This window comes from Eleutherodactylus coqui, chromosome 1 (genome assembly GCF_035609145.1).
Source record: "Eleutherodactylus coqui strain aEleCoq1 chromosome 1, aEleCoq1.hap1, whole genome shotgun sequence".
Lineage (NCBI taxonomy): Eukaryota > Metazoa > Chordata > Amphibia > Anura > Eleutherodactylidae > Eleutherodactylus > Eleutherodactylus coqui.
The window spans coordinates 474,105,128-474,128,974 of record NC_089837.1 but is presented as its reverse complement, the minus strand read 5'-3'; the positions used below and the strand labels follow the sequence as shown (position 1 = coordinate 474,128,974).

Below are 23,847 nucleotides of genomic sequence, written 5' to 3'. Positions count from 1 at the left end.
ACCTCCTGGTTCCCGGCTACCTTCAGGAACCGGGAGCCAGGAGATTTTAAATTTTCCGGGGACACCCGGGCTTCTTCGCGTGCGCGTGACGTCATCGTCTGGCGCGCATGCGCAGAAGGCCGCCGGCGGGTCCGGGAGGACCAGATCTCCGGGGGACACCGCCGACAAGCCGTGTGAGTATTTTCAGCTGCCGTGATGGATCCGATCCATCATAGCAGCTGAATTACTACTTTTTTACACTGTTTTATTTACTTTTTTGCGATCGGCACTATCCATTGCATAGCGCCGATCGCAATATCGGGGGGGACTGCCCGCATCCTGGGATGACAGCTCCATGCTGTCGGCTACCTGCGGGCACCGACAGCATGGAGCTGTCACGTCCTCAGGCCAGTGGGCATTAATCCAAAGAGGATGCATAAAACTATGTCCTCTAGGATTAAAGCCCACTTACTGAGGACGTAGTTTCCCGATGGGGCGGTCGTTAAGCGGTTAATGTCACAAATGTACTTTGAAATGAGAGCAAAGAATGAATACACAAGTTATGTTGAAAAAAGTAGTGGATTAATTTTGTTCCACCAAATTAAATCTAGATTTTTGACTCTTCAAAGCAGCCCACTCTAGTATATATATATAACAGCTTTACACAATCAAGACATTCTTTCTACAACTACATTTGCATATCATTCAGAAGTTTCTTCCCAACATTGTTGCAGAAGTTCCTATTAATGTGTTGCACTTGTAGATTGCTTTGTTTGCACCCTTCTGACAGTTTATTCCAAACAAGCTCAGTGGGGTTTCAGTCTTGAGACTGTGCAGCCCATTCCATTCTTTAAAGCTTACCAGCTTCTTCTTCAGTACTTCTGACATAACCTCAAAGTAGGTTTTGGATCATTGGCTTGCTGGAATATGAGCCCCTGACTAACTAGACGGTATTGCATGTCATATCAAAATGCTTCAGTAGGCCCTTTTGTCCAGTGTGCCAGTCACCTTGTGCAATTTGTCAACTGTTGTCCCTATCTCCAAAAAGGAAAGAAGGTGGATCCAGGAAACTACAGACCTGTAAGCCTGACTTCTATACCGGGAAAAATCTTCAAATAAATTATTAAACAGCATGTATGCAAGTACTTGGATAAAAATGGAATAATTAACCAGAGCCAGCATGGATTTATAACAAACAAGTCATGCCAGACTAATCTAATTTCCTTCCATGACAGAATCACTGACTGGGTTGATCAGGGAAATGCAGTAAATATAGCATATCTTGCTTTCAGCAAAGCATTTGACAAAATATCTCATACCATGCTTATTGAAAAAATGACCAAATATGGGATTGACAAAGCAACTGTTAGGTGGATTCACAACTGGCTGAGTGATCGCACTCAAAGAGTGGTCATAAATGGCTATACAGCAAAAAAGGCAAATTGAATTCTGGGATGTATTAAGAGAAGCATGAACTTCTAGATCACGTGAAGTAAATATCTCCCTTTGCTCTTACTTGGTCAGACCTCATCTGGAATACTGTGTCCAGTTCTGTCAAGCAAAACTGTGCAAATCCTGACCTAGAGGGTGTTGTAATGCAGTCTCTTTCAACACTGGCTATGCAGAATCAGAGGGTTTGAAAGTAATCTATAAAAGTTGAGACACCTGCAGGAATAGTTTGCATCCAGTTTCCAACCATCATTAGCTCTCTGTGCCGCAGAACAGCTGTCCTTCATGTGTTCACTAAAAAAAGCCCTTTGATAAAATCATAAATTGTAACTATTGTTGCATTTTTAGTAAAATTTCATAATATTTTTATGTTTTTAACTTACTTTTGAACCTTTGAATCATTTCACTTTATTTTCTGGACTTGAACTGTGCTAATGTAAAAGATAGCTGGAAAAATTGAGTTGTTCTAAAACTTTTGATCACTAGTATACATAGATTGCACCATGAATATTTCCCCCTCTTTCTTTAAAAATGGGAGTACAAATCACCTGAATTCAACACAAGTATAAACATTGATATAACAAAGGATAGAGAAATTAACCTTTAAGGGGACATTATTATTTACAGTAATTGCATGCTCCATATTTCATTATACGAAAGCTGATGGACTATATTTGTAGACTGCACTGCCAAATTCCTTATACAAGCCACTAATGGGCCACAGTGTGAATCAGCCACGCTATGGCACTAGGGTGCTTTGTCCTCATATTTTTCAAAACTACTCTACATATTTTAATGATGAACAATCCCAAATAAAGCAGTATCCTGATAATGGAACTGTTATTATACAAGGTCTAATCCAAAAACTACTGTGACAACATATACAACCCTGAAAACAACGCAGCTCATTAAGCCCCTTTAACGGCTGCATAAATGGTCAAACGGCATTATAGATCCCCCGGTTGGAAGAAGAGATAGCAGTAATTCCATATAGTCGGCAGATGAATAATATTCTGTGCAGTGGGTCAACTTCTTCAGGAGAAATGGTTCGGAATCCTAAAAATAAATAAAATACAAAATCTAATAAATCCACAGACGAAAGAAAATTGTAATTGTATGTCACTGTACTATAAATATTGGCGCAATGCTGCCGAAAATAATAATAATTAGTAGTATTGTATGTTAACTCTTTATCTAGCTTTATTTCAGTGATTAATTATGTTTTAAAACTAAATGTCCAGAATTTTTTTTTTCAAGTAAGCTTATAATGAGCATATCAAAATACTTGTGTTATCAACCGCTAAGGCTACGGTCACACAGGGGCGTACATCCAGCAGAAATCTTGCAGGACCACACGGAGATTCTGCAAGATTTCCGTGGCGGAAAAGCAGCTTTAAAACCCGCGCTGTTCGGTGTGGGTTTAAAAGCGGCTTTGCCGCCTGTATTCCGCTGCTGGCATCTCTCCCCATAGAGAGGAGAGATGGCCGCAGTGGAAATGGCGATATAATTGATATGCTGCGGCTTTGAATTCCGCACGGCATGTCAGTTTCTGCGTGGCTTGGCAGCAACAGCTTCTCCGCAGTCTGTGGATGAGATTTTTGCAAATCTCGTCCACTTTGCTGCTTATGCTCAGGTTTAAGATTGCCAGCAAAATTTCTGTGTGCACGGAAATTCTGCGGCAATTCCGCCCCATGTGAACCCAGCCTAGACTAAAGGTATCAAGTTACTGAATGGATGCAAAGAAAGAAAAGCAACACACAAAAAAACTTGTGCACATCCACAAAGTAAATTTTATTGACAAAAAAAAAAACGCACATACAAAATAATAAAAAGACGGAAATCCCTAGTCTTTGACAGCTGCCACTCAACAGCAACAGCCACGATCAGTGCTAATGCTGATCACGACTGTTAACCCAAACAGCCTTCCCTCCCGAGATGCGATCGCAAGGTGCAGTTCGAGTGTCATAAGGGCATGTCAGAAAGTTTGCAATGGTTTATAAAGGTCTGTAGAAGTCTATGTAGGGAGCCATAGGATGGCAAACAAATGTCCTAAAGATAAAGAAAGCAAGGCACACTTATTTGCCATACGATGGCTCCCTGACAACATCATGGATTTGGGGTAATGATTTAATTGCTTTATATAGGGGTCTTTTTTATTGTTGATGTCATATTACTATTGGCTATAATAATCACTTTCTGTAATGCACTTTATTATTACTAAATCATTACAGTATTTAGATGTCCATGTTGTATAGTGCACTTTATTGTATGTCTGCACCTTATTCATTTGAAATTTCACACCTGCATTGCCATTTACAAGTGATAAAGTGGCTCTTGCTGTATATTTCATGTGCTGGGATTAGATATTATAGTAGAGAGGTTGACATCTCCAGGGTTTGATTCTAGTGATTTTAGTATTCTTAATCATGTTACCGTGTTTCCCTGAAAATAAGCCCTACCCTGATAATAAGCCCTACCCTGATTTTCAGGGGGGAGGAGCGTTGAAATGTAAGCCCTACCCCAAAAATAAGCTCTAGTTATACTATATAAAAAAGAGCAATATGCACCTAGCAGGCGCCGTCCGGGTCCCCCGCTGCTCTCTGGCAGCGCAGACCTCAATGTCGACTGAGCATCTCTTGCTGGTAACGGGCTTAAATACTCCGCCTCCGTCAAGCGATTGATTTGATTGTTTTGGGTGCGCCGCCTCAGCCAATCAGAGCTGGTGCTCGATGAACCAATCACAGCCATTCATTGAATCACATTATTCAATGGCTGTGATTGGCTCACGAGCACTGCCTTAGCCAACCAAAGCAATCGCTTGCCGGAGGCGGGGTATTTAAGCCCCGTCACCAGCAAGAGATGCTCAGTTGGCATTGAGGACTGCACGGAAGCCTGCCAGCGAGCAGCGGGGGATCCTGCCGGCGCCTGCTAGGTTGCTGGAGGCGGGGTGTTCAAGCCCTGCTACCAGCAAGAGATGCTCTGTTGGTGTTCAGGACTACACGGAAGCCTGCCACAGCGCCGGAGACGAGAGAGAGGAACCCAGGCGGCACCTGCTAGGTGAGTATAAGACCCCCCACCTCTATGAAAATAAGACCCTGTGCCTCTTTTTGGGGTTGAAAATTAATATGAGGGTGTTTTATTTTCAAGTAAACACAGTATGTCTGTGATCTTTCTCCATAAAATGTATTTTGTGGATGTGCACAAGTTTTTGTGGGTTGCTCTTTGCATTTAGATATATTTGGCACACATGTAACACTCCACAATTTATTAGAGTTTATTGTGTTGCCTTCCCGTTAATACTTTGTGTTATTTGTACAGTATATGAAATAGCCACTTTCTTAAGGCCTTTTTACACGCAACAATTATCACTAAAACAGCCACACTACTGGATGAACTGCCAACATTTTTGCATAAAATTACAAGTACAGAGAATGGCTTTTAATCATCTCCATTTTCCTCATTAGCTGAAGTAGACTCAGTAGGATTTTTTTTGCTCAGGTGTGTGTTTATGCAAGGAATTATCTGGCCAACAGAATCCACTGTCTTCTCTTGGCATGAGTCTCATTGTGTATGAAAGGCAAACAAACACTTCCCCCTCCTGTCCGCAAGCTGCTCAAGAGACTGCATGAATTCCATTCAAATGGAACATCTTTTGAGCATCCGAGCAATGTTTTTTATGCGGGCTAAAAACCAACAGCAAAGGACAAGTGAACGAATAGTGCACGACTGCCTGAATTTACATGTAACAATTATTGTTCACTTTCATCCATCTGAACAAATTTTGAGTGATAATCGTTGTGTGTAAAAGGGCCTTTAGAGACATCAGAACTTTCACAATTAGAGCTTCCCTGTATGGAAATTAGACATGTGACCCTGAAGTGCAGCATAAAAGCAAGTGAGCAAGTGTTCCATGGATTAGTTTCAGTGTGAATTGATATCAGAATGGGAAAATCAAGTGATATAAGCAATTTTCAATACATGTACATCGATACTAGACTAGCTGGGGACAGAATTTTAAAAACTGCCAACCTTGTGGGGTTTTCTCATGCAACAGTGTAGAGAGTATATGGAGAATGACATAGTCAAGGAAAAACATCCAGAAAAAGGGGATTCTGTGGATATAAACAACTTGCCGATGAAAGACACCAGAGGAGGATGTCAAGAATCATTCTCATGAACAGGCTCTGTATAGTCAACAGATTGCAGCTGAATAAACTCTGGTGCTCCAAATGCACTGTAGTGACCTAAAGTGTGATACTACAGTAAAAGTACTTAACTGCAAGTCAAAAGCAACTGTCCTAACTACAGCTCATTTAGTGGAGGGTAGTGATGCTGTATTTCGTTTAATAAGAAGATGGAGTCAGGATAGGGAACTAAATAGTTAATTTAGCTTAGTCATTTTTGCTTTATTACAATGGCTGAAGGACCTGGGGAAAACTCAATGTGAGGGCAAAGGGCCTGCCACTCTCATAGATCACGTGACCCAGCAAAAGAAAGAAGCTCCCTGATTGGTTAAGGGGTGGAGCTAACTATAGCAAAGCATATAACAAGACCCCTGAGTGGAAGAGAATGGGGAATTTCCTGTTACTCTCATTTGTGGTGCAGTAGAAAATTATAAAAGGGTTGAGAGGGGGAGAAGGGGGGGGGGGACAAGGGAGTCAGTGTGAAGAGAGAGCATGACAGAGAGGCAGAATGAAGAGAGAATGTTGGCAGCCAGGTAAAGCCGTCTCAAAAAATCTTGTGTGCAGCTAATCAATCACCCACCATGCTGAGAGAAGCCTGTGTTTGTTCTCAAGACCTGAAATCCTTCTGTCCATGCTTCCACTGAACAGACAACACAGATGCAGCATCATCAACTGCAAAGATTATAGAATCACCAGACAATCCCATGATGTGAGTACTGGAAAATCTTAGCTAGTGTTTCAGTTTAGCTAAAAACTGTTAGTGGGGTTGATACGAGTTTTCAGTCCTCGTCAGTCTTTCTCTATAGTTTCACCATATCTCAGGTGCTGTCTTCCTGTTTAAAGTGTGTATATGCAAATTCTACTTTTTAGTATTCTTGCAGACTGCCATGTTAAATAGTACATGGTGTGCCTGCAGTTTACTCAAATATGTGAGTTAGTCTTATTTTTCCACCAAGTTCCTTTAAATCTGGCACTGGCATCACATTCACCTAATTCCATTAGTCAACAATATCCTGCTGTCTACCTTCATCTGTATACACGATTATATTGAGAGCATTGCACCCATCGATGCCGTGACATGACTCCTCAGCTACCCCTCAGAGAGTGCAGGCCTCTTCCCACTTGTCGCACGTTGCAGTACAACTCGTCATTCCTTAGCACAGATTGGCTAGAACAGCAGATGACCAGTTTGTGTGCCATTGCTAAACAGAAAGGCGAAACTTTAGTGGGCTAAAGACTGCAAAAATTTGATCACTGAGCTGTGGAAAACACTGCCTGGTCAGATTAATCCAGATTTTTGTTGTGCCATGCTGATGAGAGGTTTCAAATTTTGCACAAGCAGCATGAATCGATGAACTCTTCCTGTCAGCTGATCAGAGTATGTCATCTAATTTGCAGCAACTGCATAAGCTCTCATGTAACCGTATAGTCCAATATTCCGGCAGAACAATTTAAATACTTAGTGCAGAGTTTCCCAACCTTTTTTGGCTTGTGGCACAACTTGTTAAAGCATGTATTACCTTGAAGCATCCCTGCAAAATAAAATATTCACTCTCTCACCCTGCGGCACCCCTAACAGCTTCCCGTGGCACACCAGGGTGCAACAGCATTCTGTCTAGAAATCACTAACCTAGTGGAATCTACGCTATGACAAAATGCTGTGGTTCCAGAGGCCAAAGCAGGTCCAACACACTACTAGATGGGTGTCCCGAATAAAGAGGTCATCCAGTATAGACCCCCTGCCCTATTTCTGTAATTATATTTCATACGAAAGGAAAAGTTCTGTGTCCTTGGGCATGATATAGATTTAATTTTACCCATAGTGAGACACAGACCTATGAAAACTATGGGTAGGTTATTATTGATGCACTGAACCTTTTGGTGTAATAGGAGAAGTAGTTGCAATGACAGTCTAATATCTGATTTTAGCTGAAGGTTTCAGGAAGATAAGTAAGGGTATAACTAGAGAAAATGACATGCTTTTGGGACATTGATGTGCAGGCTGCATCTACATTTGATCTGCTGAGTAATCTCCCACTACAATATGTACAAGTCCAGTCATTTAGATTTCAATCCATTCTACCTGTTTTCATTATAAAAACATCTTTAAGGTCTTCACCTCTCGTCTCGAGGTCTGGACCTCATTTATACCATGGCTCAGGTTCTTCCTTCTTTACCCAACTGAAAAAAAAATAGAAAAGAAAATGTAAGTCCAATGAAATTATTATTTTTCACCTCAACAGTAGAACAGATAAAGGACATTAATGGACTGATCCTGTGAGATTTGGAACACTGATTGTATTAAGATCACCCGAGAAGTTTCTTTCACGGCAGTTCTTTGTAGTTGATAGAATCAAACCCAATAATTATTACAGAGCAGCTCAAGCAGCAGATGGAGTCGGTGTGACTGTGATACAAAGTAGCAGAAATCCCCGCCGAAGCGTCGGAAACACTGAGAGATCACACTGTCCAGTATCTGCATTCTGTTATCCAATTGTTTGGACTGCAGTGATATTTCCAAAACTTTGAAAGAAATGCAAAAAGTTTCTTGTACTACTATACCTTCGTTCTGGGTTGAAAAAGTAAGACTTCATCAGGAAGATTGCTGCATTGGTCACACCCAACATTGTGAAACCGATCAAAGGCACCAACTGCAGGAAGTATAAAAAAATGATATTACTATCATTCAAAATAGGGTGTACACTACAGCCACCAACTACAGACAGGGGGCATTGTCATATTCTGATTACACTAAATACAGGGTGCGGTCGAAAAGACGGATCCAGCGCTATATCTCAATACTGGTGTCCTATATTGAAATAACAATAGGGTACTTGAATAGAAAGTCATGGATGAGCTACACAATGGTATGGCACACTGGACCCTGTGGGCCCCGGAACATGAATTTCAATTTCGTGTTGTGGCCCCTGCAAGAGAGTAAAACCCAATTGCAAAGTCAAAGAGTAACATGTGAGAAGCTACAGTGCGCACATGTTTCAGCACACGGTTTGACCTTTTGTGCTGTGGGAGCCCGGGGTGTCATTGCCAATGTGGGTTGCTCTTTGTCATGCTTAAGCCTGCTTTATCCTTATCTGTGGACTTTGGATGTGCATTGAGTGGTACACTTTAGCCTGGCAACCTTTATGTGACCAAATGTGTTTAGGATTCTGCTTAACCATAAATGATGCCGCCTGTGGTTGACAATGCCAGTCATCTTTCAGAGATCTGGGATTTTTACTGAGTATATTCATGCTGTGGCAAGGGGGTTCAATTGCCTCTGGATCGCCGACATCTTGGTCTGAAAACGGGCAGCACATGTAAAGAAATGGCTACAAGAGACTTGCTTTTCTTTTAAAACTGGCGCCTGCCCGTATTTACTTATCAGCACACAGCACAGCATGCAAATACAGTCCATTACATCATGAATGTGCTGAGTTCACCAACCCACAGGGTCACTGTCACTATATCTCCTGGACCTAGGGTGTTCTCCTCTGACTGACTAGAGAAAGTCCCCAAACTGGTTTACGCGGATCAGGCTCTGAGTTCCTGACGCGGCATCTCCACCACTTCCCCTGGTCCACACTAGACCACAGGCTTTCAGCCCTTCCAGCTCTACTGAGCTGTAACTTCTCCCTTGAGTGTGACAGGAACAGACAATTATGTTGCTTCCTGCCACATCCAGCAGGTGTTAACCCTTTTTTTCAGGTTCAGGTTAACTAAACACAGTAACTGCACTCAGAGGCCCTCTACAGGCTACTTTTGCTACTGTATTACCACATATTCCCCCATGACAAAGACCATTGGTCTTTCCATAAGCATTTTAGATTCCTCCGGCTCAAAAACTCGCTAAACTATAATAAGGGGTCTATGCTGTCCCTCAAACTTTTCTTTTACTTGTCTAACAAGCTGTCTCTTCTGCACCCTTATTATGTCTCTGCATATCTCTCTGAAACTGCGCCCTCATAGCTTGTGGGTGAACTTCGACGTGCCACTCTGCATTTTCTCTGACTGGCAACTCGTCCCCTTCTAACTGCATTCTCACTTTTACTACTGGTGGATTCAAAGTTCTCTTTAATTCATGTTCCTTAACTGGCCTTTTCTCATTAGTTGGCATTTCTTCAGGTCCTTGTGTGAAGTCTGTTCCTACTGACTCCGCTTTTCCCCTCTCTGTAACGTCTTTCACATGGGTTTTCAGTCTCTGCTTTAGTTTCCTCAGCCTCCATCTGTTGCTCAGTGTCTTTACTCTCATCCACAGAGGCGATTTCTTCCCTCAGGACTACGTCAGTCTTCACAAACTGTTCACCTGTAATGCCCAGGTCACCTTCTAAGCATACTTTAGATACTTCACTGCTTTTATCTCATTTTTAACTTTTTCCAACAAGGTCTTCATTTCTGCTACTGGTTGTTGGAACACGCTCATGAACTTTTCTCGCATCAGAGTTCTCTTTTCAGCATCCGTTTTGGTGCTAAACAAACCTTGTATTTCATTTATAGTATTCTTCAACAAGACCTTCTTTTCTTTTACTGGCTGTCTGTACTGGATCCTAGATGTCAGGTTGTACTATTGGGTTCCAGGAACACACCTTTCACAGGTTGGGGTCAATTGAGCTGGCTGGGTGTGGTATTCTCCAGCAGCCAATCTCTTTTAGTCTGCAGCATATAAAAACCAGCATCTCTCAGTAGTTGATGCTGGTCTTTGTACTTTGGATATCACTGTCTGGTGCCCACCCAGAGCTGTGTTTGCATACCTGTCGATTAGTGTCTCTGCTTTCTGAAGACAGTTTGGACACCTGTAGTCCTTGTCTGTATCATTTGCAGACTCCCTCTTTTCTTCCCCTGTCAGGTGAGGCCTCCAAATGCCTTATGTCTTGTTTGTGTGTCAGATGGGTGATGTCTAACTCAGTTACCTATGTCAGCACGGTGGCTGACTGTCTTTCCCCCTGGTATGAGGACACTTTACATTTGTTGTGGAGTTTCATCTGTGTACATGTGAGCTCTGGGTGGAGTCTGTGTTGTATGCACTACCTGTTGTAGTCTGGTGTGAACAGTGACTTGTGTTGTATGTCTCTGCACGTGGCCAGACATGTGGTGTGAGCAGTCCTGTTCTATGTGGTATGCGTTGCACTGTATGTTGGTGTGAACAGTGACATATGTTAGGTCTGTGCATGGTGCCAGACATGTTCTTTAAGTCTGGTCCTGTTCTGTGTACAGTGTGTGTTAACAGTGTCATGTCCATGTGTGTGTAGTGTCTTGCTAGAGTAGGGACTGCAAGGCACAAGGAGCCTTGCTGTGGCCTTGCAGCTTAAGTTCATTGGCCAATGCGCAAACTAATTCCTCTCTTTTCTATATTCAGCTTTTCCATCTGCTGTACAGTGCGAGGTTTGTGTGGTGAGTTTCGGCATTTTGTCAATTTCACCTAGTTGTGAGTGTTCCCCTTTCAGGGAGCGCAGGTCCGAGGTTCCAGCGTGAGGCCTCCTTTATAGAGGTGATCGCTCTGCTTTGTTAGGTAGGGCCATGTCATCCTCCCAGCAGTATAGGGTCAGTTGTCCTTAAACCCGAGTTTATGGGTCACGTTCGTGTGGGCCTGGTGCTTAGTTGCCAACACGAACGTAACACTAGACCTCTCTATTCTCTGAACCTTCTTTTCAGCAATATGACTCTTTGATTCCCACTGTTTCATCTTTATGCATAACTTCTGTGCAAACTGTTGAAACACTGCCATTTCTTCTAACACCACTTTTAGGGTATGTGTTAAGGTTAGCGTTTCTGTTTCTCTTTCACAAGCCGTTCAGCGGCATATCTCGCAGCTCTGACTTTCTCTTCAGTAAGCTCCTATTCACACAGCCGCCGTTTCTCCTCCAGTTTGAAAACTAACAGTACTGACTACCTAGAAATAGTCTGTGTTTAAAGATATTGAATTCAAATTACCATAAGCAAAATTAACCCTTCGGTATTAATTCTTAGTAAAATGTAAACCTTCATTATAACGTAGACGGACAAACACCTATATTTAAAAACCCAGTCTGCAAAGGTCAGTCCATAAGCATGGCAGTATCAAGACTGCTCATATATAATATAATAGTTTGATAACTGAAGTCATCTATGAAGGATGGCCAATCCTATATTCTTAGTACACATACACTTTCTGACTGACTATCAGAGACTGATATCTAAAAACTAGCTGTATAACTACTAATGGTAAAGCTCCAATATGTTTCGCTGTCTAAACAGCGTCATCAGGTAGACAAGGTGTTAGCTATTCATCTTGGCTCATCGAGCGCCAACTCTGATTAGCTGAGCCAGCGGCGCTCGTTATCCAATCAAAGCACTCGCTTGCTGGAGGCAGGGTATTTAAAGCCCCGTCACCAGAAAGAGAGTGCTCTGTCAACGCTGCCGCAGAGCCGGAGACCAGCGCGAGGGACTCAAATGCCGGCAGCTAGGTGAGTATTGATGTTTAGTTTTTTTCCATACAGTTTAGCTAGGGCTTTTTTTTTTTTTTGGGGTGTGTGTGTGTGTGTGTGGGGGGGGGGGGCTTTCAAGCCCCCTCACCACAAAAATTGGTGTAGGGCTTATTTTTGGGGAAACACGGTATACGCGCTATTTTCATTATTTCTCCTCTCGTTCACTAGACGTATAGTGGAATACACTCCCACTCTCTGTAGCAACCTGTTCACATTCTGACCTCATCTGGGGAACATTACTACACAGTCTAGGCATGTCATTTAGAGAAAACATCCCAACACTCCTCCACACATGACACTTCAGGCCTAATGAATGTTTTCTGCCACACATTCCTACCAGCACCACAGTTCTTAGACAGATTTTCATTAGAAGTCCATGTACAATGTGTGGCTTTTACGGTGCCATCCTGCAAAAATTGTTTCAACTTTGTCAGTTCTTTCCAGGCCATGACACATAGAACCACAGCCGGGCTCTTTCAGGTAGTCTCTCCCAACCACAGCCATCTTGGTTACACAGTCCAACATAGACAAAAACATAAGTCTACCAACTTGGTTTCACTGTTGTCCTCTGTCTGGACCTTTGTTGCTCCCAAGGAACCCACAATTTTTAGCCTCCTGGCCCTTTAGGCTGCTGCCTGCAACTTTTTATCGCCCTGCAGCATCCACAGTTTCAGCCTTCTGGCCCTTTAAGTGCTGCCTCCAGCAACAAACAGCAAACTTTGACCTTGTGGCCCTTTACAGGCTGTTTGTAAACTTTCGTTGCCCTTAAGGCAACCAGAATTTTTGGCCTCCTGGCCCTTTAAAACTCAGCTAGCAGCTTGCAACTTTCATCGCTTCTCAACAACAGGTTATTCAGCCTCCTGGCTCTTTAATTGCCTCCAGCAGACTGCTCACAGCAAACATCCCTTTGCAGCTTTGTGCGCCACTCCACGTGCCAGCATATCCTTCACCGTATGTGACAAGGGGGTTTACTTAGCTCTGGATCGACTACCTCTTGGTCCGGAAATGGGCAGCACACATATAGAAATGGCTCTAGAAGACTTGCTTTTCTTTTCAAACTGGTGCCTGCCAGTATTTATTTATCAGCACACAGCACAGCATGCAACTTCAGTCCATTACATCATGAATGTCCTGAGTTCACCAACCCACAGGGCCACTGTCACTACCCCGACTAGGGTGTCTAGAGGGTGCCCTCCTCTGACTGACTGTCGATGCTCCCGAAACTGGTCCACACAAATTAGGGTCCAAGGACCTCAGGCTTTCAGCTCTACTTTCACCTTGAGTGTGACACGAACAGACTTTTGTGTTGCTTCCTGCCACACTCAGCAGGTGTTAACCTTTTCTTTCAGGTTCAGGTTAACTAAATAACACAGTAACTGCACTGAGAGGCCCTCTACAGGCCACTCTTGCTACTGCATTAACACAATGCAAACCAACCAACATTTCCGGACTTTTGGTGGGTAGGCTAAAAACTGTTTCAATTTTGCTGGCAATCTGTATTTGGAATGCATTACCTTAGAGCAGGACTGCACCACTTGACAGTAGGTCAGGGCCAAAATTAAAATCGGCAAACCTCTTGGGGCCGCAGATAGCTTTTTAGCTTTGTAAGTAATCCACTAAACACCTATTCTATGATGTGACTGCTAGTGACTAGATATGAGCGTGGACCTCAGTTGGTTCATGCTGCTATTTTGACACAGCATGTGCATACAAGTTCAAGAAAAACTAGAATTGTGCATATACTTCGGAAACTAAGAACTCTCCAAAGCAGAATCTCATAAAGCGTTCTATCCTACAATGCTCTCACTGCAGCATAAACATGGCTCCAAATACTGTAGGCCATGTTGAAAGATTGGGCTGCACCACCAGTGGTGGTACTCCCGGGGTCTTATAGGACCTTCTCTGACTTAAATGACAGTCATATGACCAGCCATGTGCTACAGTCTCTTCCAAAGACAGACTATAGTTAATAATTTGTTTTGTTTTACCATACAGAAGAAATTGTTGTGAATTATTGCCCGAAATGTAATAGAAAAACCCATTAAGTGAAGTTTTTCCGACAAGCAGTTCTACTGGAAAACTGCTTTATGGATCGCTTTGATGAAAAAATTCTATAGAAATCTATTTCAAAGGCACTTTGACGCCAACTAAGTTTGCAAAAAACTTTCTTTTTATGAAATGCTGATATCCAAGCTCATTATATATATATGCTTTACAGAATAATTGCACAGAAATCGAGAGATATTTTTGAATTTTCTTTTTTTTCAGCTTTTCCAAGATTAACTGCTTCTTAAATGAAACAAGACTAAAAAAATCGTATAGTCATCTTAGCATCAATAAGCAGCATCCCCGGTCTGCCTAGCACTCAATGGGTCAAACCATCGCTTCCTTAGTGCACTAATAAGAGTTTTGTTTCTCCATTTCTCAGAATAATGGCTTTTGTTGCTGTCTTCAGGTCTACTTTGCCTGTGTTTGTCCCAAGGGAAAGAAAGCTTTGCCCTCAATCGGATACTATACACAAGCACTTGACCTTAACTAAGCTAGAGTCCCCTGCCAGGCTATGTACTGCTGCTGATTGTCTCATTTAGAATGGACCAATTGCACACAGAGTAGGTCTCACATACAAACTGGGGAAGTAATAAAAATGTGGAGGGCAGCGAGCAATTTAGGACAAGTAGACCTGCCAGAGTTCTTGGTGAAGATCTAACATTTATGCATACAATTTTCTTATTGCCAAAAGCTATACGCACATCTCTTACAGCAATATATAGGGAACTCTAATTGTCATTGTTTTGCAAGTATTTGAACAATAGACTTAAAAAAGGAGCAGAACGGGTAACAGGGGGAGTCAACGTCCGAAATCTTCATCCTCACTCAGATCGCATCTCTAAATTTCCTCCCATTAAATGAATTCTGGAGTTTCCTCATGCACTGTGCAAAAGTTTTAGGCAGGTGTGGGAAAAAATGCTGCAAAGTTAGAATATTTAATAAAAAAAAAAAAATTAATTGTTTATTTTTATCAATTAACAAAATTCAAAGTGAATGAACAAAAGAGAAATCTAAATCAAATCAGTTCTTCTAGGTGTTTATGCCATTTTAATTAATACACACTGAATGATCTCATTATATAGATAAATATGTCATTTTACGTATATAGATCTTCTGTGGCTAATATCTTAGACTCTAAGGCCCCCTGTCCACGGGTGTGATATCACCGGCAAATCACACTGTCTGAAGCTTTCCATAGCGTTGCTATGGAAAGCGCCGACCCTGTGTCGACGAGTGGAGAATCATTGCGATTCTCCGCTCGCGGCCGGCAAATCGCAGCATGCTGAAAATTGCCGTGATTCTCTGCGGTCAGCCTATCTGTCAGAAGAGGTTGACAGCAGAGATTCATCTTCCGGCTCCGGCTCCTGCTCCCGCGGCGGAGATTCGCCGCGGGGCTTCGCAACGCCTGTGGACAGGGGGCCTTAGTCACAAAAAGCTTAGAAGTGTTTATTGACCCCTTACTGCCACAGGGCGTAACTGTACATCCTGGCAGAGGGGTACTTAGTACAGCAGGATGTACAATTACGCCTTAGGGATAGCGGAGCAGCGACCCCCGCTGGTAACCCCTGACAAGCTGCCATCTATGTAGATTACAGCATGAAAATTGTTCACAGAGAGAGTGCGCCCCCTTTGTGACATCATCGGACTCTTGCAAGGTAATCGCAGAGAGCCTTATGGGTTGCCAAGGCAACAGGATACAGGTGTCCTGCATTGCCATTGCCTATGATCGCTAATACAAGCGATAAGGCATTGCAGGACAGAAGTCCTGCAAAGCCTTATCATAATGATCATAGATGCTATGGTACAAGTCCCCTATAGTGAAACATAAAAAGTATAAAAAAGGAAAAAAATTATGTAAAAAAAAGAAAAATGTAAAAATAAAAAGTTAAAAAAAAGCTTTTGTGCTTTTTCGCATATTAGCATAAAAAATGAAATTAAAATCCCACATATTTGGTATTGTTGTATCCATAGCAATGCTTACAATAAATTGAACATGCTTTTATCCTGCACGGCAAAAGGTGTAAAAAAAAAAAACCTAAAAAACTGAGGCAAAATGCTTCTTTTTTTCATTTTGCCTCCCAAAAAAACGCAATAAAGTGCCATATGTACCCCAAAGTGGTACCAATGGTAACAAAAAATAAGCCCTCACAAAGCCCCATCCATGGAAAAATAAAAAAGTTATAGGACTTTGAATGCAGTGATTTAGAAAAAAATAATAATTAAGAAAAAGGGGTTTTATTGTGGAAAAACCTAAAAAATATAAAAATTTTGGTATCATTGTAATCGTACCGACCCGCAGAAAAAATGTATTGTGTCATTTATGCTGCATGATTAATGCTGTAAAAAAAAACAAAATCTATGGCAGAATTGATGTGTTTTCTCTCCCTGCTATCATAAAAAAATTAATAAAAGTTTTACAATATGGTCTTATGTACCCAAAATGGCACCAGTAAAAACTACATTTCACTACATAAAAAACAAGCCCTTATACGGCCGCGTCATCGGAAAAATAAATGTGTTATGGCTTTTGAAAAATGGAGATGAAAATCTGCCAAAAATCATTGCGTCCTTAAGCCCAAAATAGGCCATGTCATTAAGGGGTTAAAGGCTTCTTCTCTTCTTTCCCCCTGTTAACTCTCCTTGGCAAACAATTACTGTAAGGCTTGTTTCACACAAGCGTAGTACATTTACGCACCTGTAATATGGACGGGCATCTAATGACCCAAATTCAAAGCATCCTAGGGCTCTATGACGCTCTGAGTTCAGGTCACTAGACCCGCAGCTGGGCCAGAAAATTCATGGGCATAATACACTCACGTGAAACTGGCCTAAGACAAGACTCTCAAAGTGGTAACTTGAAGTTCTTGGGCCTCCATGCACAATCTATAACAGAGCCATCAAGTATGTCCAACATTTATAGAACTGGTCTCCTCATAAGGGACAGTGTAATCTTCTATCCCTATCAATGTGCAGAACCTTGCATAATTGAACTCAAGCATGTGATGAATCATTAAAAAAGGTAGACGTTTTCACACTTCTCAGTGTTGTGAACATGCACAACTGCGTGCCAGTACTAGATACTATAAAGAGGAGTACTTATGTCTTATAGATTTATATCAGTGAGTTTCGCCTCCGAAGACTACTAATCCAAATTTTACAGACTACTAATAATGAAAAAAGAAATCGATAATAAATAGGTTTTTTTCACACGCAACCTTCTTTGGAAAAATGGTGATGTTCTTGTTACAGTTTTCTATGCATTGCTTTTTGCCAAAAACAGAAGTGGATCCTAAGGGAATGGGAAATATAAAGGAAGGACTTAAGGTGCTTTTACACTGCCTGGCTATTGGGCATGAATGTTCCACCAAATGCTCATTTGCCTAATGATTGGACCATGTACAAATAGCCAATGAACAGCCGACGTACGAGAGAATGTGTGTGTATCGGCATCATCACATTGGGCCAAGAATTCGACCAGTGTAAAAAATCCTTAAGGTCCTTTAACATAGCCAGGTTGTCGGCCACGAATGCTCCTCTGAACGTTCATTCACCCAACAAGGGCCAATGATCAGCCTACAAACAAGCTAATGAGAGCTGGCATACATGTCTCAGCTCTTGTTATATCACAACAGAAATTCTGTACCAATCGATCTATGTTGAGAGTCTCTGGAATGAACAGAAGTCCAACGACGGCGCCATGCATGTATCATAGTAGAAGGACACTTTGAGTATATTTTCCTTCCTCTAGTCATTGAAGTGATCCCATGGGACTTAGAGAGATACGTAAAGCTGATTGGAGTTTTACTCTCCATTTCTTACAGGGGCCACAACACAAAACTGAACTCCATGTTCCGGAGCCACATGGCCCTTGTGCACCATAACATCATGTAGCTCATCCATGCCTTCCTATTCAAGTATGCTATTGTTATATCAATATAGGACACCAGTGGTGAGATACAGTATAGCATTGGATCAGTCTGTTTAACTGCATGCTGTATAGAACCATAAAACAGATTAAACAGATTAGATCCCCATCCTACAGCACTTAGGTTGCAGAGTAATGCCTCTTTGCATAGGAATTGAGGAATTACAGTATGTTACTAAGATCCTCGCGCTGAGACAATGACGACACAAGTTGTAGTTATTCAGCAATAGCTCTTAGTAACTTAATGAAATTAGTGGGAATACTTAAGGATGTATCCAGGGGGGCGAGAGGTCCTGGGAAGTATACTTTTCTTCTGGATATCCTCCAAATGATGGACCTTTCACCCTGTGGTGTTAAGCATAAGCGTTCCCAAGCACACGAACGCACATACAAAGGTCTACTGTCATTTTCCGTTAGAACGTGCCCATTCCATTCACACCAACGATGATGGACATGGAAAAATAACAACATGACATTATGGGGTGTAGAAAGAAAGAAAACATTTTGAGTTCTACCCTGATCTATTTAGTAGTAATCCATATTCTTTATGGATTATCCACATCAATGTTATAATATTTGCTCTTTGCCTTATACATTGCTTCTGTTAAGAGTATAAATTCTATTAGAATACCTAATTTTTAGTACCTTTATTTAATACTCAGCATTTTCATAATAACACTGTTGGTCCTCTATATATAAGGCAATGTGGCATATCCACATTAGCTTTTCATATCCCCCCATAGACTTGAATGGAGGGAGCTGAACACATTCATGGCAACCTCTTTATTCAGCCTGTGGCTGGATGCTTCCGCTGTTGGATACCCATTCTCACTATAGGTGGGTGTCTCAGAGGATCCTTTGATAACTATTTCAGATTGGATTCCCCCTTTAAAATAAAAATATGTTTTAAAACCTTTTTAAAAATAAAGTTTTAGAATTGCATGATTAGCAATTCCCAAACATAATGTTCCAACAACTACAAGTGTTCCAAGGAATTCGTATTCTACACTAGTGTTGAGCGAACGTTCGAAAAGGACAGTTTGGCTGGTTCGCTGATCTTTGGTTCGGTCCAAGCTGGAACTTCGCCAAGCTGGTGTATAACACTGTTTAAAAGCCATAAAAGCCCTCCCCATCCTCCAATGTGGCTCAGCGGTGGCATCCTTGATTCAGATTTGACAACATCTGTATGGAGTTTGTATGAATGTTTTTGAAGAAACCGGCTCAAGCACAGGGAGAACATTCAAACTCTACGCAGATCTTTTGGTCAGATTTCATTTTTAGTGGGTTTGGCTAAGACGAATCTCCCAAGGTTCAGATTTACACAAACTTTTAACAAAGTTTGACCTGAAACAGAATTTGATTGTTTCGGTTCGCTCAATGCTATTCTCTAAGCATGACAAACCTGCAGGCATTTTATTAGAATAGTCCCATATGTAAAGAGGCCAATCAGAATATGGTAATGGAATGCAAAGGAATTCCTAATATACAGGGTGATCATAATTAAACTAGAGTTGTTCAGAGGTTTCTAGCAAAAAAACAATGGGACAGAACCCAATAAAAAAAAAATATATATATATCATACCAGTCATATCATACCTGTCAAATATTCCTCTGGTGGAAGTATTGATTACTGTTTTTTGTCTTCCAGAAATCTAAACCCCATTCCCCAACGAGTATTGGGGACGTTTGGGGAAGTTTTATGGGGCTATGCCCCATAGCTTTTCACTACAGACCTCTGAACTCCTCTAGTTTAATTCCGATCACCCTGTACTTATATAGCTTTAAAGTGGAGTTTCTCCCAGAGAGTATAATCATATGGCCTCAGCGAGCTGAAAAATATAATTAGTTTCCAATGTGTAGGCCACTTTTCAGATTATTGCATTTTATAGTACATTCTCTGGTAGGTTACTAACAGTTCCAGCTATTCCTCGGGCTAACACTTAGACATATTGATAAACCCAAAGAAAGAATGTGCAGAGAATTAGCAGGAAACAAAATATACTGTAGAAAGGATCTTTACTGATAAAGTGTTTTTCCATTTAAAATGTACTATTCAGGGCTGTTTTACTAGGAGTTGCAGGTTGCAGCCTATAGCAAACAGCTTGGACCATGCCAACATATCCATGGCATTCCTTGTCCAAGGGAATGGTTCATAGCATGACATTAATAGGGATTTAAAAGCCTGGCCCATAACAGTCTCTTCCAAATGGTCACTAATCACATGACTCATCCCATACACCTGGGATTTGTAGTCCACACTAACTGAAAAATGGAATAATGAATCCTGCAGAATGAGACATCATCGGACTATTGCGAGAGCTCTTTCCCATGAGCGTAGGCGTCGTAAAAACACGTGACCGGGTGCACAAATCTAACGTTTGTGAACCCATTCAGACGGCACAGGCCCAGCGCATATACGCCGAGGCTGCAATGCCATTGCCTCCCCCTTGCTGGCTCACCTCCTCTCTCCTTCCCTCCGGCTGTTTGCAATGGGAGTGGGTGTGGGCGGAGCTAAGCAACTACCCCTTCACAGCCACTTGTCTGCAGCAAGCAATGGGAGTGGGCGGAGCGTAGTCCTACCCCCTCCCATTGCAAACAGCTGGAAGGGAGGAGAGAGGAGGAGAGAAGGGGGAGGGAGTTTAGCAGTCACGCTGCTAAACTCCCTCCCACCTCCCTTCTCCGTCCGCTGTCATTGGCTCCCATAGGAGCCTATGCAGAGGCCGACGTATTCCGGGCACAAAGATAGATCCAGGACTATCTTTGCTGCCCGACATAAAAGCGCTTGGCGCTATATTTGCCGCGGGAATACCCCTGTGTGATCTGATGCATTGGAATAAAATGCATCAGATCGTAGCATATATCGTCCGGCCATGAAAACGGCAGCAGTTATATGCTAGTGTGAATAAGCCCTTAGGCTGAGATCACGGAAATTTTGTGGAATGTCCGCAGCAGGACCAAACGGAAATTAGGCGAGATTTCCGCAATGGAAAGGCTGCTTCAAAACTGAAGCGGCTTTTCAGCTTGTATTCCACTCCGGAAATCTTTCCCAATAGAGAGAAGAGGGTCCACAGCAAAAACGGCACCAAAAATGACATGCCGTGAACTTGAATTTTGCGACGCATGTCAGTTTCCGCATGGCTTGTTTGCAGCGGACTGTCGGCAGCGTGTGACGGAGATTTTTGCTGCTTAGTCTCAGTTTTAAAAAATGCATGCAGCATTTCCATTCCGTCTATGACAATACAATAGCATTTTTAGATGCAGTTCGTTAAGCCCAAACCAAAAGTGGATCCAACAGGAAGGAGGAGTACAAGTCCTTTCTTCATAGTTCTCATTCTTTAATCCACTCCTGACTTTGGTTCACAAAAGTGCACCAAAAACTGCAAGAGCGATTTTTGCAAAAAACGGCTATTTGTGAAGCCACCCTCAATCTTACATCAACCATAAAAAGCAATGTGTTTTCTATGGCATTATCTGTTACTATGTCCCGACTTCAGTGGAATGAATGCCATTGTGATTTGTACTGAATAGTGACCATTCTCTAGGCACTATGATGAAGTTGTGGTCCCCATGCTGATATGCATCCCTTCATTAATCCGAAACAGCTACTCTGAGTTACACCTAAAAACCTCTTATGGGCTTGTTCACACAGACGAATGCGTATTTTAGTGGCATAATTACAAAAATCACATATTCCCTGCATATTTTGACCTTCCTGCATTTTTGTGCATCTGTAACTAAGCAGCATATTAATATGTACAGAAAAAATGCAGAATGGACCATTGTTTAAATGAGCAAATACACTGGCTTCCTGCATATTTACACAGGTATGTTGACTTCAATGGCCTATGTTGGCATTAATAAAACCCAAAATCGGACATGATACTTATTTATTTAAACAACCGAACGTCATGTGAAAGATCCGCTCATCTAAATACCCCAATGTAAATTTATTAGGATTCAGCACAGCGTATAATGCTTGTAAAGACTATGCTTGTAATAGGCTGCAGAAATCCACCTGTGTGAACGAGTCCTAAGATCAGAATGACAATACGAGTAATGGAACTATCAAGTTACTAGTAATATTCGAGTGCTGTATCTAACACCAGCATCTGCTCTCATATACTGCGAATCAATAAAAATATGGTTACGGTACGGATGCAGCAAAGTTTAACATGACGCTATGATAACTTTCTGTTTGTTTACCTTTTTCATTACTTTTGTTGTGTTATGATAAGAGAACAAAAGCTTTTCAATGGCTTATAATAACTTGTTGCAGAAAGTTATCACACACAAGTCAAACTTTACAGTCATCACAAAACTTTAGAAACTTTTTCTCTTCTATCATTGTACTTGCTGCTAATTTACAAGGTAACACACTGTTGTAAAGGTAATAATAATGCAAAGGCAGGACTTACTCCACGGTGTTTCTTCACCTGCTTTGAGAGTGCTGAAAGCCTCCACCACATTCTGTCCAAGTAGGGTCACGGTCCTCCTCTGCTGACTTCTACAAGGTCCCAGCATGTGTCTCTGCTCAAAGGAGTCCTATTTAAGCAAGGGGTGAAAATTGAGGGTGGGTTGATTTGTTGCCTGCCTCTCTTTAAAACCCACTCCTACAGCCCTTAACATAATTGTGTGTAATGGGGCTGTAGGGGACGTAATGTAATTATCTCATTTGCATCATAGTCCATACTCTACATTGCTCCTGGGTTTCCTGCTTCTTTTTTTTAATAGTAATCATTATTTATTTCAGAGCAATTCATTTCAATGACTAATGTTGTAAGTGACATTGCTTCTATTCACAGGGCATACACTTGGGACACTTCATTGAATGATTCAGAAGAAAAGAGACAATTAGCAATAGAAAAGGAACAGAGATAAATTATAATGCAGCGCTCAATTAATCATCCCCAATTATGAGAGTTGTAATATACAGTAGCAGAGACTCTCACTAAGCAGCAGAGCCTTGGTGACCAGGAGAATGATAGATAGCCTCTTGTCTACAGATTATTGCCTTATCTATAACTAATATCTCTGGGAGCTGGAATTACGAGGTACTGACTGGAGTTTCCAGTTGGTCTTACTAGTATTGCTGTTGCTAGTGTAGGTCTGCTGCTCCTTCATATTTTACACCTAGAAATATGTTATTCCATGATGACATCGCAATTGCTGAACCTTTATGTTTTTTAGCTATGTAAGCAATGTTGACATTGCTTCAAATATTGTAACTAGAGATGAGCGAGCGTACTCGCTAAGGGCAAATACTCGAGTGAGTAGTGCCTTTTGCGAGTACCTGCCTGCTCGTTTCAAAGAACGGTTACAAAGGCCACATTTGAGTGCAGGTCTGAGAAGCCCCAATAAAATCAATGGGAGTGTTGTACCGCAGTTAGCACGGTCCTTGGGACACCGCGCTAATTGCGATTAAAAGCGGTGTGTTTGAAAGTGACCTTATCGGGTAAATTTGTATTTTTTGGAAAAACACTGCTAGCTGCCAACTAAATAAGCCTCAATTCCTGGGTGGCACGATTTCTGAGAACAGAAGACTATAGCTTCTACCTTTTGTGAGCTGTCCCTAATTGGCGCAGCGTAATTGAATTCCCTAAACTGCTAGCTGCCTACGGTCTACAAATAATTTGTCGTGACGGAAATGACGGCTTCGAACAACACCTGCAGCTGCTGACACACACCGTGTGTATTTACTGTTTCCCTGTGGTCAGGCAAGCTGGCAGTTGGTACATGGAGAGGGCTATGCAGTACAGAGGATTTCAGCAGAGACATAGTCAGAAAATAAGCCAGTGGTCAG

The 23,847-nt window shown here is 41.9% G+C and overlaps 1 long non-coding RNA gene across 1 annotated transcript; it reads right to left on the bottom strand.

The window, feature by feature from the left end:
• Positions 1-1,979: 1,979 nt before the first annotated feature.
• On the bottom strand, positions 1,980-22,556 carry LOC136613255 (uncharacterized). The gene is made up of 4 exons (XR_010790519.1): positions 22,463-22,556; positions 8,175-8,263; positions 7,696-7,793; positions 1,980-2,484 (listed from the first exon to the last, which is right to left on the bottom strand). It is a non-coding gene; the product is annotated as an uncharacterized lncRNA (long non-coding RNA).
• Between the last annotated feature and the right edge of the window lie 1,291 nt (positions 22,557-23,847).